The sequence below is a fragment of the Xenopus tropicalis genome, chromosome 10, assembly GCF_000004195.4.
Source record: "Xenopus tropicalis strain Nigerian chromosome 10, UCB_Xtro_10.0, whole genome shotgun sequence".
In the NCBI taxonomy this organism is placed as follows: domain Eukaryota; kingdom Metazoa; phylum Chordata; class Amphibia; order Anura; family Pipidae; genus Xenopus; species Xenopus tropicalis.
In genome coordinates, this window is record NC_030686.2 from 49,570,078 (window position 1) to 49,586,153 (window position 16,076).

At 49.5% G+C, this 16,076-nt stretch overlaps 2 protein-coding genes across 3 annotated transcripts in view; one reads left to right on the forward strand and one right to left on the reverse strand.

Annotated features, from left to right (window-relative positions):
• Window positions 1–16,076, reverse strand: part of LOC100493770 (netrin 1) — a 116,215-nt gene that overhangs the window by 77,495 nt on the left and 22,644 nt on the right. Inside the window, exon 2 of the mRNA XM_031894499.1 lies at window positions 1,025–1,289. The gene's annotated coding sequence lies outside the window, so the exon portion shown is untranslated. The remainder of the gene's footprint in view (window positions 1–1,024; window positions 1,290–16,076) is intronic.
• pik3r5 (phosphoinositide-3-kinase regulatory subunit 5) overlaps window positions 9,632–16,076 on the forward strand; it is a 35,357-nt gene continuing 28,912 nt past the window's right edge. Inside the window, exons 1-2 of one of the 2 annotated variants that reach the window (XM_012954256.3) lie at window positions 9,632–9,864; window positions 10,628–10,673. The gene's annotated coding sequence lies outside the window, so the exon portion shown is untranslated. 2 annotated transcript variants of the gene reach the window in all.

Here is a 16,076-nt window from a genome sequence, read left to right on the forward strand (position 1 = left end):
TGCTCCATATAGCCCCTCCTATTGCTCCATATAGCCCCTCCTATTGCTCCATATCACCTCTCCTATTGCTTCATATTATCGCCCAATTGCTCCATATAATCCCCCTTTGCACCATATAACCCCTCCTAAAGCTCTATATCACCCCATTGTATTTATTCTCCATCTATGCCCAGTGTCTCAGTACAGCTCCTCAGCCCAACACTAAGCTTTACTCTATAGGCCACACACGCAGGCTCTGAGCTAATGCACCGCTGCTCTTTTCCTGCGCTCCCTTGTGATCCATTTGGCTGCGTTTCTGGCAGTCCAACAGAGCCAACAGTGCCACGGGTATCATTTTGATTTAAAAAAGAAAACACAATAAAAATGTAAAACAAAAAAGCACGGAATCTCCCAGATCTTTCTTGACTGGGGCCAAAGTCAAATATTTACCATTTTAGCTAAACTCCCGAGCGCAGGGATTAGTGGGGATAGGGGGAAACAATCCCGGCGGAAGCGGCTTGGCACCGTCTATTAACAGCGGCCGGACGGGCTGTTGACTCTTTGTGTCAGGTCCGTATAAATATATTGATTTCTCCCTCCGACATCTTCACGTATTTCAACAAACAGACACACGTAGAAGGGGATAAATATTTGGGGGGGCGCAAACGTCTATTCAGAGAGGATTTCAGTGGAAATGATCTCACTCCAACGCCAGAGGGGATAAAAAAAAGCACCATTTTTCCTTCTTACGGAGAAAAGAAAAACAATAAAATCGGGATGATTTCTGGGAAACGTGCGGCTGGAATGGACGCTCTCGGGGAGTGACAGTTCCGTTGAGCGGTTTGTCTCGCGGATTAACCAGGACACGGGGCGCCATTATCCCACGCGCCAAAATAATTAGACATGAGGGTGAAATAAAATGTACTTTTCTATTGGAATAATGAGATTTTTTGACTTTTTTCCCCCTGTTGGTGCCCAGTAACTCCCTGCAGCCCTGAGGGTTTTATGAGACAAATAGAAAAAAGGGACGGAGGGGAGATCTTACCTTATGGGGGGGATTAGCGGCTCTATGGAATCCCCTCTGCGATGTCTGAGCCCAAGGGATCAGCCACGTGGTGAGTTGCCCCGTATCCAGTCCACCTGCTACTGGGCCGAGGGTGCGGGGAGTCCGAGCGCTGCGGGGGGTGCGGGGGGTTCGGGGCACAGGCTTAAGTGCCGCTCTGCCAGGCAGACAGGGGGGCTGCTGGGATTTCATGGTCCTGCGCTTCCCAAAGAGCCTCAATCAGATTCTGCATCCAGCGAGGGATCCCCTGGGTACGGCACAAACACCGGCAAACCGTCACAATCTCTCCCTACGTCTCATTTTAACTCAATATTTGTTTTAAAATAGGAGAAACCCACAGTCACTTTGGATCATATTTATGGTCCCAGAACCCCTCGGCGACTGCTAATATCCTTATCATTTACAGTAGGGGGTACATTATCCCTTATAATACATGAGTGATACTCAGAGTTCCCTGTATAACTCAGCCTGTAGCCTTGTGCCTTTATATGGGGGGCACAGAACCCCTCAGTGACTGCTAATATCCTTATCATTTACAGTAGGGGGTACATTATCCCTTATAATACATGAGTGATACACAGAGTTCCCTGTATAACTCAGCCTGCAGCCTTGTGCCTTTATATGGGGGGCACAGAACCCCTCAGTGACTGCTAATATCCTTATCATTTACAGTAGGGGGTACATTATCCCTTATAATACATGAGTGATACTCAGAGTTCCCTGTATAACTCAGCCTGTAGCCTTGTGCCTTTATATGGGGGGCACAGAACCCCTCAGTGACTGCTAATATCCTTATCATTTACAGTAGGGGGTACATTATCCCTTATAATACATGAGTGATACTCAGAGTTCCCTGTATAACTCAGCCTGCAGCCTTGTGCCTTTATATGGGGGGCACAGAACCCCTCAGTGACTGCTAATATCCTTATCATTTACAGTAGGGGGTACATTATCCCTTATAATACATGAGTGATACTCAGAGTTCCCTGTATAACTCAGCCTGCAGCCTTGTGCCTTTATATGGGCACAGAACCCCTCAGTGACTGCTAATATCCTTATCATTTACAGTAGGGGGTACATTATCCTTTATAATACATGAGTGATACTCAGAGTTCCCTGTATAACTCAGCCTGCAGCCTTGTGCCTTTATATGGGGGGCACAGAACCCCTCAGTGACTGCTAATATCCTTATCATTTACAGTAGGGGGTACATTACCCCTTATAATACATGAGTGATACTCAGAGTTCCCTGTATAACTCAGCCTGCAGCCTTGTGCCTTTATATGGGGGGCACAGAACCCCTCAGTGACTGCTAATATCCTTATCATTTACAGTAGGGGGTACATTATCCCTTATAATACATGAGTGATACTCAGAGTTCCCTGTATAACTCAGCCTGCAGCCTTGTGCCTTTATATGGGGGGCACAGAACCCCTCAGTGACTGCTAATATCCTTATCATTTACAGTAGGGGGTACATTATCCCTTATAATACATGAGTGATACTCAGAGTTCCCTGTATAACTCAGCCTGCAGCCTTGTGCCTTTATATGGGGGGCACAGAACCCCTCAGTGACTGCTAATATCCTTATCATTTACAGTAGGGGCACAATATCCCTTATAATAATCTCCAAGATGTTATCCTGAAATACAACACTGCCCTCTTGTGGCTATATTGGTATTGCTCAAATGAAAGAATAGAAGACAATGTTTAGATGCATTGGGGGAAGCAAAGACAAATAAACAGGTTTTCATATCTGATATTTAAGTGTTAATATTGGAACTGTATTACTTCTTGTTCTCAGATTTGGTAGTTTCTGGAACACGTTCTCCATTATGCTTGTAATTACCCCACTTGCATGCAAAAATGACTGCCGCGCACACAAATACCCCCAAGGGTACAAACAAATGACTTTTGACCATTTGCTCGAATGTAGAGGGGCAGTTCAGCAGTAGGGGGGTCACATAGAGAAGCACTGGAGGGACAAGCTGTGTAGTTGTGCATCTGCCCATTGCTATAAACATATATATATGTGTGTGTATATGTGTCCTGAAGATGGCTTGAGTCTAAGCCGAAACGTTGAATTAAACACCATTTTTTTGCTTCATACAAGTCCTGTGAGTGCGGTTTGTTTGTGCTACTAATTATGTTATGTTAACCAGGCACCCAGGCAGTACCTGGAGTTTTCTGTGTGCACAATTCCTGGACTTTTCATATATATATAGGAAAAGGACATTTTTACTGCACCGTGCAGATCAATTACAACGTTTCGATGCTCTCGCCCCTTAGATGAACAAGGGTCCCCCCCATAAAAGAAACATTATATGATTCATATCATAAGGTCATTAAACCTGAGTCAAAAAGAAACATTATAAAGTATCCATGTTCACTGGTTTTCTCATCGGTCATAATATGAAAACATATTCAACAACATCATTAATGTCAATGTAATGTCACCCCCCCATATTACCAACAAATCATGAATGTGGCGCCCCCGCTTGAGGCAGTGTCACTGGAGCAGCTCGTGATTTTATCGCATCTTAACGCTCGATTCACTAAAAGGATATTTGCGTTAATTTAGACACGATGCTGTTTGCGTTATTTAAGTCACAAAGACTATTTTCGTGCGGTATTCGATGCTACGCGCGCTAATTAACGCAGCTTGCACGCCATATTAGCAATACACACCATTACGCTCATAAAACGACTTTTTTTTCAAATGCCCGTTTCCCTGCAAACTGGCGGCTGCATCACTCTGGGGCCAACACAGACTGAATAAATCCCACTGCAAAGTCCTTATTGTGTTGCCAAAAGCTTATTGTACTTTTCTATAATTACCGCCTGCCCCAAGTAGGGGTTAATTTTCGCACAGACTATGCGATATTTAGCGCATCTAAAGGGCTGATACAGTAAAGTGCGATAACGCTTATCGCATGCTTTTTTGTGTTAAAATTAACGAGCACAAAAATTCGAGATTCGCTAAAGTATTATCACATGCGTTAAGTCGCATATCGCGTGCGCTGAATAGAGCGCAACCACATTGTGTTAATCCTCGCACAGAAATAATACTAACGCATGATTCACTTAGATGCGCTAAATATCGCATTAGTCTGTGCGAAAATTAACCCCTACTTGGGGCAGGCGGTAATTATAGAAAAGTACAATGAGCTTTTGGCAACACAATAAGGACTTTGCAGTGGGATTTATTCAGTCTGTGTTGGCCCCAGAGTGATGCAGCCGCCAGTTTGCAGGGAAACGGGCATTTTCGGAAAAGTTGTTTTACCAGTGTAATGGTGTGTATGGCTTATATGGCGTGCGTGTTAATTAGCACATGCAACAAGTAGTGTGCTGCGTTAATTAGCGCGCGTTGCGTCGAATACCACACGAAAATAGTCTTCGCGACTTAAATAATGCAAACAGCATTGCTTAAATTAACGCAAATATCCTTTTAATGAATCGTGCGTTAAGACGCGAAAAATTAGACACGATAACATTTTTAACACATGCTATAAATAGCGCTTGTTTTAACGCACCTTAGTGAATCAGCCCTTAAGTGTTTGTGAATCATACATTAGTATTATTTCTGCGCGAGAATTAACGCAATGCGGTAAAATTAACTAATGCGGTTGCGCGCTATTTAACGCGGGCAATATGTGACTTAACGCATGCGATAATACTTTAGCGAATCAATTTTAACGCAAAAAAGCATGTGATAATGCTTATCGCACTTTAGTGAATCAACCCTACGATTCCCCACAGGACACAAGAGGCGCCAATATCTTATCCCAAAAAAAGTTGCTAGAGTGCCCCCCTGCTACAATGGGACATCCCGGAGGAGACTTCAGACTTTTTATGCACCTTTGGTATAAAACACCGGTATGCTGGGAAATTCCTGAATTACCGTATATACTCGAGTATAAGCCGAGTTTTTCAGCACCAAAAATGTGCTAAAAAAGTAACCCTCGCCTTATACTCGAGTATATGGATTTCAAGGTATCAAGTATCAAGTATGCCAGGAAGACAAACTTTTATTCTTGCAGGGTGGGGGTAGTGGTGCGCGCATAGCACCTAAGAGACACATACTGACACCTTCTCTCATTGTAGAAAGTAATTGACTTTACAAAGTACTCATCTAATCCAGTTGAGTTAAATGACCACTAATAAATAAAAAATCGGATCGGTTTTCGCGCCGTTTACAATTGCTAAATACGAAAAAATTGCGGCGCAGAAGAAAAAGTTGCGCAAAATATGATAAAGTCGCGGTGGGATTCGGATTCGTGGATTAGTAAATGTGCCCCTTAGTATGGCAGCTTCCTTAGCTTGCCCAAACTTGCTTTTGTCTGCTGCTGTTGCATTTCTCTTTCTTTTTTTTATCAGCAAGTGTTGTAACTCTTCAAGGCAGGAGGGTGAAAGGGTCCGCCATCCACCTTTCCCTAATCTGCAGCTGCCAACATGTTATATTTATGAAGAGTTCACAGGGGGTCACGCTGAGTGTCCTTTTATTATTTATTTGATTATTGAAACTTAGCAGTAACGGCTGCATTTCCCACCCTAGGCTTATACTCGAGTCAATACGTTTTTCCAGTTTTCTTAGGTAAAATTAGGTACCTTGGCTTATATTCGGGTCAGCTTATACTGGAGTATTTATGGTAAATCATCTTTAAGAGCCTCACTCACCCCCCCCTAGTGCTTGGTAATGGGACAAGATTGCTAAAATACAACCTGCATACTCCGCATATAAGTGCCAGCATCATTAAGCTGACCCAGAATCTCCTATACATAATACTTCTTATCCAAAATTACTAGTGCCCCCCCTGGAACCTGTGGGCTATAAGCCGGCAGGGTCATGGGAGCGTGACAGACAACATTGGGTTAACGTTAGGTTGCAGTACAGTATAGTTTGGGGGAGCAAAGTCATTTTATTGGTAGTTAAGTAGGGTCAGGTGTTAGCAATGGGAAAGGCCCAGGAAAAGAAGGGGTATAATAGGGGAATTCCTGTGGGATACCTGTCATTGGGCCTCGTGGGACAGCTGGAGAGGTGCCCAACCCGCCCAACCTATCATTGGTAATTTTGTTTAAATGTTTAATAAAGGTAATAAAAAAACAATGGGTATTGTGGCAGCTGAAGGTTATTGTATCTATAGTTTGTGTTTGGAGGAACCTTTTTGCATGGTTACAAGGCGGCCTGCTTATTGGGTATCAGGGGCTGTATCAATGGATGGTTTATACGGTAACAACTGAATAGTTATATTCATTGCTGTTATACATTTAAATCAATAAAGCTGCTGCGGCCTTTTATCCGCACCATATAAGTTTGTGTGGTCTCCATTTATTGTTTATTATAAAGTGCGGCCTACGCTTCCCATTCTCTGCGGCTTGAACCCGACCCGCGTGCCCTGCCGGAAGCGCTCAGCGCCAAACGTATCTCATTAACCCTGCCGGGCCCTGCATCCCTACAAACAAGATTGATAACTGTTTCAACCAGGTGAAGACATCCGCTCCCCCTGTCTGTCCGCTCCCCCTGTCTGTCCGTTCCCCGCTGTCTGTCCGTTCCCCGCTGTCTGTCCGCTCCCCCTGTCTGTCCGCTCCCCCTGTCTGTCCGCTCCCCCTGTCTGTCCGCTCCCCCTGTCTGTCCGCTCCCCGCTGTCTGTCCGCTCGCCCTGTCTGTCCGCTCCCCGCTGTCTGTCCGCTCCCCGCTGTCTGTCCGCTCCCCGCTGTCTGTCCGCTCCCCGCTGTCTGTCCGCTCCCCCTGTCTGTCCGCTCCCCCTGTCTGTCCGCTCCCCGCTGTCTGTCCGCTCCCCGCTGTCTGTCCGCTCCCCGCTGTCTGTCCGCTCCCCGCTGTCTGTCCGCTCCCCGCTGTCTGTCCGCTCCCGCTGTCTGTCCGCTCCCCCGTCTGTCCGCTCCCCCCGTCTGTCCGCTCCCCCCGTCTGTCCGCTCCCCCCGTCTGTCCGCTCCCCCCGTCTGTCCGCTCCCCGCTGTCTGTCCGCTCCCCCTGTCTGTCCGCTCCCCGCTGTCTGTCCGCTCGCCCTGTCTGTCCGCTCCCCGCTGTCTGTCCGCTCCCCCTGTCTGTCCGCTCCCCGCTGTCTGTCCGCTCCCCCTGTCTGTCCGCTCCCCGCTGTCTGTCCGCTCCCCCTGTCTGTCCGCTCCCCCTGTCTGTCCGCTCCCCGCAGTCTGTCCGCTCCCCGCAGTCTGTCCGCTCCCCCCGTCTGTCCGCTCCCCGCTGTCTGTCCGCTCCCCCCGTCTGTCCGCTCCCCGCAGTCTGTCCGCTCCCCGCAGTCTGTCCGCTCCCCCCGTCTGTCCGCTCGCCCTTTGTTATCCGTACGTTATTCCCTTCTATATACACTCTATAGTTAAGGTAATTATGTCCAATGAGCACTTGTTTAATATGCCTTCAAATTTCCTGCAAAACTCCACATTATCTGAGAAAAGTGTGGGGTCACAAATGCACCCTCAAACCCCTTGGGATACGTTTGAGACAATAATATTCAGCCAAAGTACAGCCATGTAACCCAAGGGCCACCAACCTCTTGGAGACTCTCTCTAAATCCCCTCTATTTGGCACCAAACCCTTCTCCCCTGCAGTACACGGGATAATACACAAGATGGCGCACTTGGTACATGAGAGAATAAATACAAGGTGAGTACACGAGGACGCACAGGTTCCATATATTCAGATACTCCAGGTTAGACAGGGAGAGAGAGAGAAAGAATCCATATCCATCAGGCCCACTAAAGACTAATCCTACGCTTTATACCGAGTAGCAGTGGGTCATACTCACATGGGCCCCAGCAGGACAGGGGGGGGGCAAAAATGTTTACAGTGTCCTGGGGGGCGGGGCTATGACAGAATAAGTCCCAACACATTGTGTCCTAGGCGCTACTTGTCTGGCAAAGCCCTAATGTTAAACCGGTTCCATAGTTCTCTATGAGCCAAGCCACACAGAGCACACTACATGGGATGTATTTCTGATATAAATGCAAATCTAGGAAGCAAATAGAGGCCCAAATTCCTGCCCCACGTGACCAATTCTCAGACTCTGACTGGGGGGGGGGGGGGGGAATTTACAGTAAATTCTGTTTCACAGCTTTTGTGATGAAATCCGGGGGCAGGTTCCTGTTTCTCTAAAGCTGTGAAATGTATTGTTATGTGTGTGTCCTGCGCGGCCACCACTGCCCATTGGGGGGCACTACTTGCACATGAACCTGACGGCTGGAGGGCTACGAAGTCCTATACAATAAACTGTAAGCTCCTTGGGTCAAACAAACCACTGCGAGACCTGCAAATCTCTCTTTATGACTTCGCTAGATTGTAAGTTCCTTGGTCCAGGGACCTCCGTATTATCTGCATCAAAACCATTACATGAGTGTCCACTAGGGTATCAGCTCCCTGCTGGGCTGGGTTCAACTGCAAAGCTCCATCCAGTTTACTGAATAGCACCGCTAGATTGCAAGCTTCTTGGGTTAGGTGCCTCCTTATAGCTAAAGTTTGTTTCTTGTAAGATCTTTCTACTTGGTAAAAAAAAAAATAGATGGCAAGCTCCCGTGCTTACCATCAACTGTTAAGATATACTGTAAACTCCACTTAGTGTCTCCCAATAGGAAAACAGATTGTAAGTTCTTTTGACTAAAACAAAGTGCAGAAAGACAAGAGCTATGGGCAGGGGGAGCAGGTGAATAGATGGGAATGGGCAGGGTGCTGGGTGCTGCAGGGGGAGCAGGTGAATAGATGGGAATGGGTAGGGTGCTGCAGGGGGAGCAGGTTGGAATGGGCAGGGTGCTGGGTTCTGCAGGGGGAGCAGGTTGGAATGGGCAGGGTGCTGGGTGCTGCAGGAGGAGCAGGTTGGAATAGGCAGGGTGCTGCAGGGGGAGCAGGTTGTAATAGGCAGGGTGCTGCAAGGCAAGCAGGTTGGAATAAGCAGGGTGCTGTAGGGTGAGCAGGTTGGAATGGGCAGGGTGCTGAGTGCTTCAGGGGGAGCAGGTTGGAATGGGAAGGGTGCTGAGTGCTGCAGGGGGAGCAGGTTGGAATGGGCAGGGTGCTGCAGGGGGAGCAGGTTGGAATGGGCTGGGTGCTGCAGGGGGAGCAGGTTGGAATGGGCAGGGTGCTGAGTGCTGCAGGGGGAGCAGGTTGAAATGGGCAGGGTGCTGAGTGCTGCAGGGGGAGCAGGTTGAAATGGGCAGGGTGCTGAGTGCTGCAGGTGGAGCAGGTTGAAATGGGCAGGGTGCTGTAGGGTGAGCAGGTTGGAATGGGCTGGGTGCTGCAGGGGGAGCAGGTTGGAATGGGCAGGGTGCTGGGTGCTGCAGGGGGAGCAGGTTGGAATGGGCTGGGTGCTGCAGGGGGAGCAGGTTGGAATGGGCAGGGTGCTGGGTGCTGCAGGGGGAGCAGGTTGGAATGGGCAGGGTGCTGAGTGCTGCAGGGTGAGCAGGTTGGAATGGGCAGGGTGCTGGGTGCTGCAGGGGGAGTAGGTTGGAATGGGCAGGGTGCTGCAGGGGGAGCAGGTTGGAATGGGCAGGGTGCTGGGTGCTGCAGGTGGAGCAGCTGAGAGGGGAGCTATGAGAGAAGCACCCAGTAGAGAGGAGACAGTGTTTCTCCCCCTCCCATCGCTGGGGAGGGAAGTGAGTGTGCGACATCCTGACACGCGACTCCCAGCCACTCACACCGATACCAGCGCTCTGCACGCCTGCTCCTCCAGCTCTGCTGCTGCTGCCTGCACCGGAGATCTGCCCCAGGCCGGCCCCTACATGCACAGTGACAGATCAGGGTGGCACCCCGAGCTCTGGGCGTTCCAGTAGGGGATGGGTGACAGGCAACTGGGCATCCAAAGGTGAGTGCTGTGCAACTAAACCTGCAGCTTCTGCCTTGTGTTGGACTACAACTCCCAACAGCCTCTGCGGAACGGTTTGCTCAGTGGCTGATCTACTTGGATAGTGAGGTGGATACAGGGCTCAGCCTCCCAGTGGAAGTGGTAGGAGCCCATTTACAATGCTCAGGGATACAATTTTGCATGTCTTGTTCTATTTTGGACTGGAGATTTAGTGCCGGTACCAAGAACTTTCTGCCCTGGGCCCATGGGTTTCTTGTGTTACTGTTTATAAAACCCCAAAGGCCTAAAAGTGACATAGAGGGATTATGTTTATCTGATTACTGGAGGAGGTAGCAGTATCCTGCAGATTGGCAGGGGGGCGCTGTTCTGTTTGTCTCTATGGGCAGCAGCAGGCAGAAAGTGGTACTGCAACTGACAAAGTCCCCTTTATAGAATCTCCCACAAATAGAATATTTTGCAATAAATGGATAATGGGAAGTTACTCAGAATGATATTTGTTTTTACACAAAAGGAAAAAACTAGTTCCCCTTAGATTAATACCTGTGATAGGAATAGAAACTCGCCTCAAGAGCTTACAGTCTGGGGATGGCTGCCTTGTCGGTTAGATAAACAAACTGCACAGAAGTGGGAAGTGGAGCAGCTCCAGTTTCTGTTCTGGACAAGATCGATACTAAATGAGGGAAGTGCAGGAGCAGGGAATCGGCCGCCCAGCAGAGGCGGCACTGACAGTCTCGCACCTTATCCTGAATTTCTCTCGTTACAGCTCAACGGGACATTGTGACGCCCCCCCGCGCAACTGTCCGGCCACGGTGAGTCCCCCCCGGCGCCATTTACACATATACACAGGGTGGCATGTTCTGGGCACACAGCAAGCGAGACCCGACTCCTGAAACAATGTAGCAGAGCCGCAGCAGAACCACATTCTTTCAGAAGTCAGAACTAGGGAATAGAAAGAAACATGGGAAAAGATAGAATTTCTTTCATAATATAAAACAACAGTGTTTGTTGGGGTTTCCCTTTAAGACTGTCGGCACCAAACTAAATGTTGATCGTTAGGTTCCTGCTAACGAGCTCACGATATTCCTGCCCTATTTGGCTCTGATTTATCAAACAGGTTTGTGATTTTTCCCATGGGCTAATAACAAGCTCCGAAGCCTGAAACCTGTTATTAGATAGAGAGACTCAGTAAAAGCCCAATAATCCCATCAATCTACCTATAAATACTGCAGTCTGGGCTGTCAGGTTGGGATCTGTCAAGTGAATCTGAACTACAAGTCCCATCATCCTTATCCAGCTAATTGTATTATGTATTCATTGTCATGGCACAGACAAGTGTTTGCAGCCAAATATACAGTCCCAGAGGGGGGCCCAGCGTGCCCAGCGTCTGTGGGTCCAACAGTATCAGCAAGAATGGGCATGGGATATAATAGAGACAGTAGGGCAAGATGGAGACAGTAGGGCAAAATGGGGACAGTAGGGCAAGATGGGGACAGTAGGGCAAGATGGAGACAGTAGGGCAAAATGGGGACAGTAGGGCAAGATGGGGACAGTAGGGCAAGATGGAGACAGTAGGGCAAGATGGGGACAGTAGGGCAAGATGGAAACAGTAGGGCAAGATGGGGACAATAGGGCAAGATGGAGACAGTAGGGCAAGATGGGGACAGTAGGGCAAGATGGAGACAGTAGGGCAAGATGGAGACAGTAGGGCAAGATGGGGACAGTAGGGCAAGATGGGGACAATAGGGCAAGATGGAGACAGTAGGGCAAGATGGAGACAGTAGGGCAAGATGGGGACAGTAGGGCAAGATGGGGACAGTAGGGCAAGATGGGGACAGTAGGGCAAGATGGAGACAGTAGGGCAAGATGGGGACAATAGGGCAAGATGGAAACAGTAGGGCAAGATGGGGACAATAGGGCAAGATGGGGACAGTAGGGCAAGATGGGGACAGTAGGGCAAGATGGGGACAGTAGGGCAAGATGGAGACAGTAGGGCAAGATGGAGACAGTAGGGCAAGATGGAGACAGTAGGGCAAGATGGAGACAGTAGGGCAAGATGGAGACAGTAGGGCAAGATGGAGACAGTAGGGCAAGATGGGGACAATAGGGCAAGATGGAAACAGTAGGGCAAGATGGGGACAATAGGGCAAGATGGAAACAGTAGGGCAAGATGGGGACAATAGGGCAAGATGGGGACAGTAGGGCAAGATGGGGACAGTAGGGCAAGATGGGGACAGTAGGGCAAGATGGAGACAGTAGGGCAAGATGGAGACAGTAGGGCAAGATGGAGACAGTAGGGCAAGATGGAGACAGTAGGGCAAGATGGGGACAATAGGGCAAGATGGGGACAATAGGGCAAGATGGAAACAGTAGGGCAAGATGGGGACAATAGGGCAAGATGGGGACAGTAGGGCAAGATGGGGACAGTAGGGCAAGATGGGGACAGTAGGGCAAGATGGGGACAGTAGGGCAAGATGGAGACAGTAGGGCAAGATGGAGACAGTAGGGCAAGATGGAGACAGTAGGGCAAGATGGGGACAATAGGGCAAGATGGGGACAGTAGGGCAAGATGGAGACAGTAGGGCAAGATGGAGACAGAAGGGCAAGATGGGGACAGTAGGGCAAGATGGGGACAGTAGGGCAAGATGGGGACAGTAGGACAAGATGGAGACAGTAGGGCAAGATGGGGACAGTAGGGCAAGATGGAGACAGTAGGGCAAGATGGGGACAGTAGGACAAGATGGAGACAGTAGGGCAAGAGGGACACAGTAGGGCAAGAGGGACACAGTAGGGCAAGATGGAGACAGCAGGGCAAGATGGAGACAGTAGGGCAAGAGGGAGACAGTAGGGCAAGATGGAGACAGCAGGGCAAGAGGGAGACAGTAGGGCAAGATGGGGACAGTAGGACAAGATGGAGACAGCAGGGCAAGAGGGAGACAGCAGGGCAAGAGGGAGACAGTAGAGCAAGATGGAAACAGTAGGGCAAGATGGAGACAGCAGGGCAAGATGGAGACAGTAGGGCAAGATGGAGACAGCAGGGCAAGAGGGAGACAGCAGGGCAAGATGGAGACAGCAGGGCAAGATGGAGACAGCAGGGCAAGATGGAGACAGTAGGGCAAGAGGGAGACAGCAGGGCAAGATGGAGACAGCAGGGCAAGAGGGAGACAGTAGGGCAAGAGGGAGACAGCAGGGCAAGAGGGAGACAGCAGGGCAAGACAGAGAGAGATTTCCCCAACATTAAATAATTTCTAAATATGGTCTAAACAGGGATATGTTACTGGGTGTCTCAGGAGACAGCACCTTGTGTGAGACAGCCAACAACACAACACATTACATGGATAATTTGGGGAGTTGCTATGTTCCTTATATAAACTATTTAGATAGAGGCAGCGGAGTGGCGGGCGGTGCTACAGATCTATGGCCCATGGCATCCCTTGTGTCTTGTGGGTACTGGGAAATATACGACTGCGACAGGACAATTGGTTCCTGATATAACTGGCCCCAGTGTGTGTGACTGTGATAGGGACCTTAGATTGCAAGCTCACTGGGGCAGGGGCTGATGGGAATGTTATAGGGACCTTAGATTGTAAGCTCACTGGGGCAGGGGCTGATAGGAATGGGATAGGGACCTTCGATTGTAAGCTCACTGGGGCAGGGACTGATGGGAATGGGATAGGGACCTTAGATTGTAAGCTCACTGGGGCAGGGACTGATGGGAATGTGATAGGGACCTTAGATTGCAAGCTCACTGGGGCAGGGGCTGATGGGAATGTTATAGGGACCTTAGATTGTAAGCTCACTGGGGCAGGGGCTGATAGGAATGGGATAGGGACCTTAGATTGTAAGCTCACTGGGGCAGGGACTGATGGGAATGGGATAGGGACCTTAGATTGTAAGCTCACTGGGGCAGGGACTGATGGGAATGGGATAGGGACCTTAGATTGTAAGCTCACTGGGGCAGGGACTGATGGGAATGGGATAGGGACCTTAGATTGTAAGCTCACTGGGGCAGGGACTGATGGGAATGGGATAGGGACCTTAGATTGTAAGCTCACTGGGGCAGGGACTGATGGGAATGTGATAGGGACCTTAGATTGTAAGCTCACTGGGGCAGGGGCTGATGGGAATGGGATAGGGGCCTTAGATTGTAAGCTCACTGGGGCAGGGACTGATGGGAATGGGATAGGGGCCTTAGATTGTAAGCTCACTGGGGCAGGGACTGATGGGAATGGGATAGGGACCTTAGATTGTAAGCTCACTGGGGCAGGGACTGATGGGAATGGGATAGGGACCTTAGATTGTAAGCTCACTGGGGCAGGGGCTGATGGGAATGGGATAGGGACCTTAGATTGTAAGCTCACTGGGGCAGGGGCTGATGGGAATGGGATAGGGACCTTAGATTGTAAGCTCACTGGGGCAGGGGCTGATGGGAATGGGATAGGGACCTTAGATTGTAAGCTCACTGGGGCAGGGACTGATGGGAATGTGATAGGGACCTTAGATTGTAAGCTCACTGGGGCAGGGACTGATGGGAATGTGATAGGGACCTTAGATTGTAAGCTCACTGGGGCAGGGGCTGATGGGAATGTGATAGGGGCCTTAGATCGTAAGCTCACTGGGGCAGGGACTGATGGGAATGGGATAGGGACATTAGATTGTAAGCTCACTGAGGCAGGGACTGATGGGAATGTGATAGGGACCTTAGATTGTAAGCTCACTGGGGCAGGGACTGATGGGAATGTGATAGGGACCTTAGATTGTAAGCTCACTGGGGCAGGGACTGATGGGAATGGGATAGGGACCTTAGATTGTAAGCTCACTGGGGCAGGGACTGATGGGAATGTGATAGGGACCTTAGATTGTAAGCTCACTGGGGCAGGGACTGATGAGAATGGGATAGGGACCTTAGATTGTATTTTTTTAGCAGACTTAAGTTATGGACATACAAATTAGAAAAAGACCTCTTATCTGGAAGCATTCTGGATAACAGGTCCCATACCTGTAATAGGCAAGAAACGAATCAGATGTGAGAGTGCTAACGGTGAATGTGATAGGATGAAGCTGAGGGAGGGCTGGGTGTGGGAGGAAGGGGTTAAAGCGTTGGCACTAATACAGATTCCTGGGTACCCGGCTAATATGAATGGAAGGTGCCCATCACTTGCTGGGCGCTGTCTGTTCTGCCAGGAATGGGATCCATGTCAGGGAAAGGGATTGAGTCCCAGTCGGTATCAAGCGCCATAAAGCGGCCCCTGAGCCTCTTACCCCCATGGGCTTCTCATCCTGCTGAATTTAAGCAGCGACTTACTGACTGGTATGTACGGGGGTAATACTCATCCTTTGTGCCCCACACTGTTATTTATTGCATTAGCTCTATAACCGCAGTATAGTAACAGGTTTAATTTCTTGCCCTACTGTCTCCATCTTGCCCTACTGTCTCCATCTTACCCTACTGTCTCCATCTTGCCCTACTGTCTCCATCTTGCCCTACTGTCTCCATCTTGCCCTACTGTCTCCATCTTGCCCTACTGTCCCCATCTTGCCCTACTGTCTCCATCTTGCCCTACTGTCTCCATCTTGTCCTACTGTCTCCATCTTGTCCTACTGTCCCCATCTTGTCCTACTGTCTCCATCTTGCCCTACTGTCTCCATCTTGCCCTACTGTCTCCATCTTGCCCTACTGTCTCCATCTTGCCCTACTGTCTCCATCTTGTCCTACTGTCCCCATCTTGTCCTACTGTCTCCATCTTGTCCTACTGTCTCCCTCTTACCCTACTGTCTCCATCTTGTCCTACTGTCTCCATCTTGCCCTACTGTCTCCATCTTGCCCTACTGTCTCCGTCTTGCCCTGCTGTCTCCGTCTTGCCCTACTGTCTCCGTCTTGCCCTACTGTCTCCATCTTACCCTACTGTCTCCGTCTTGCCCTACTGTCTCCGTCTTGCCCTGCTGTCTCCGTCTTGCCCTACTGTCTCCGTCTTGCCCTACTGTCTCCATCTTGCCCTACTGTCTCCGTCTTGCCCTGCTGTCTCCATCTTGCCCTACTGTCTCCATCTTGCCCTACTGTCTCCATCTTGCCCTACTGTCTCCATCTTGCCCTACTGTCTCCATCTTGCCCTACTGTCTCCATCTTGCCCTACTGTCTCCATCTTGCCCTACTGTCTCCATCTTGTCCTACTGTCTCCATCTTGTCCTACTGTCCCCATCTTGTCCTACTGTCT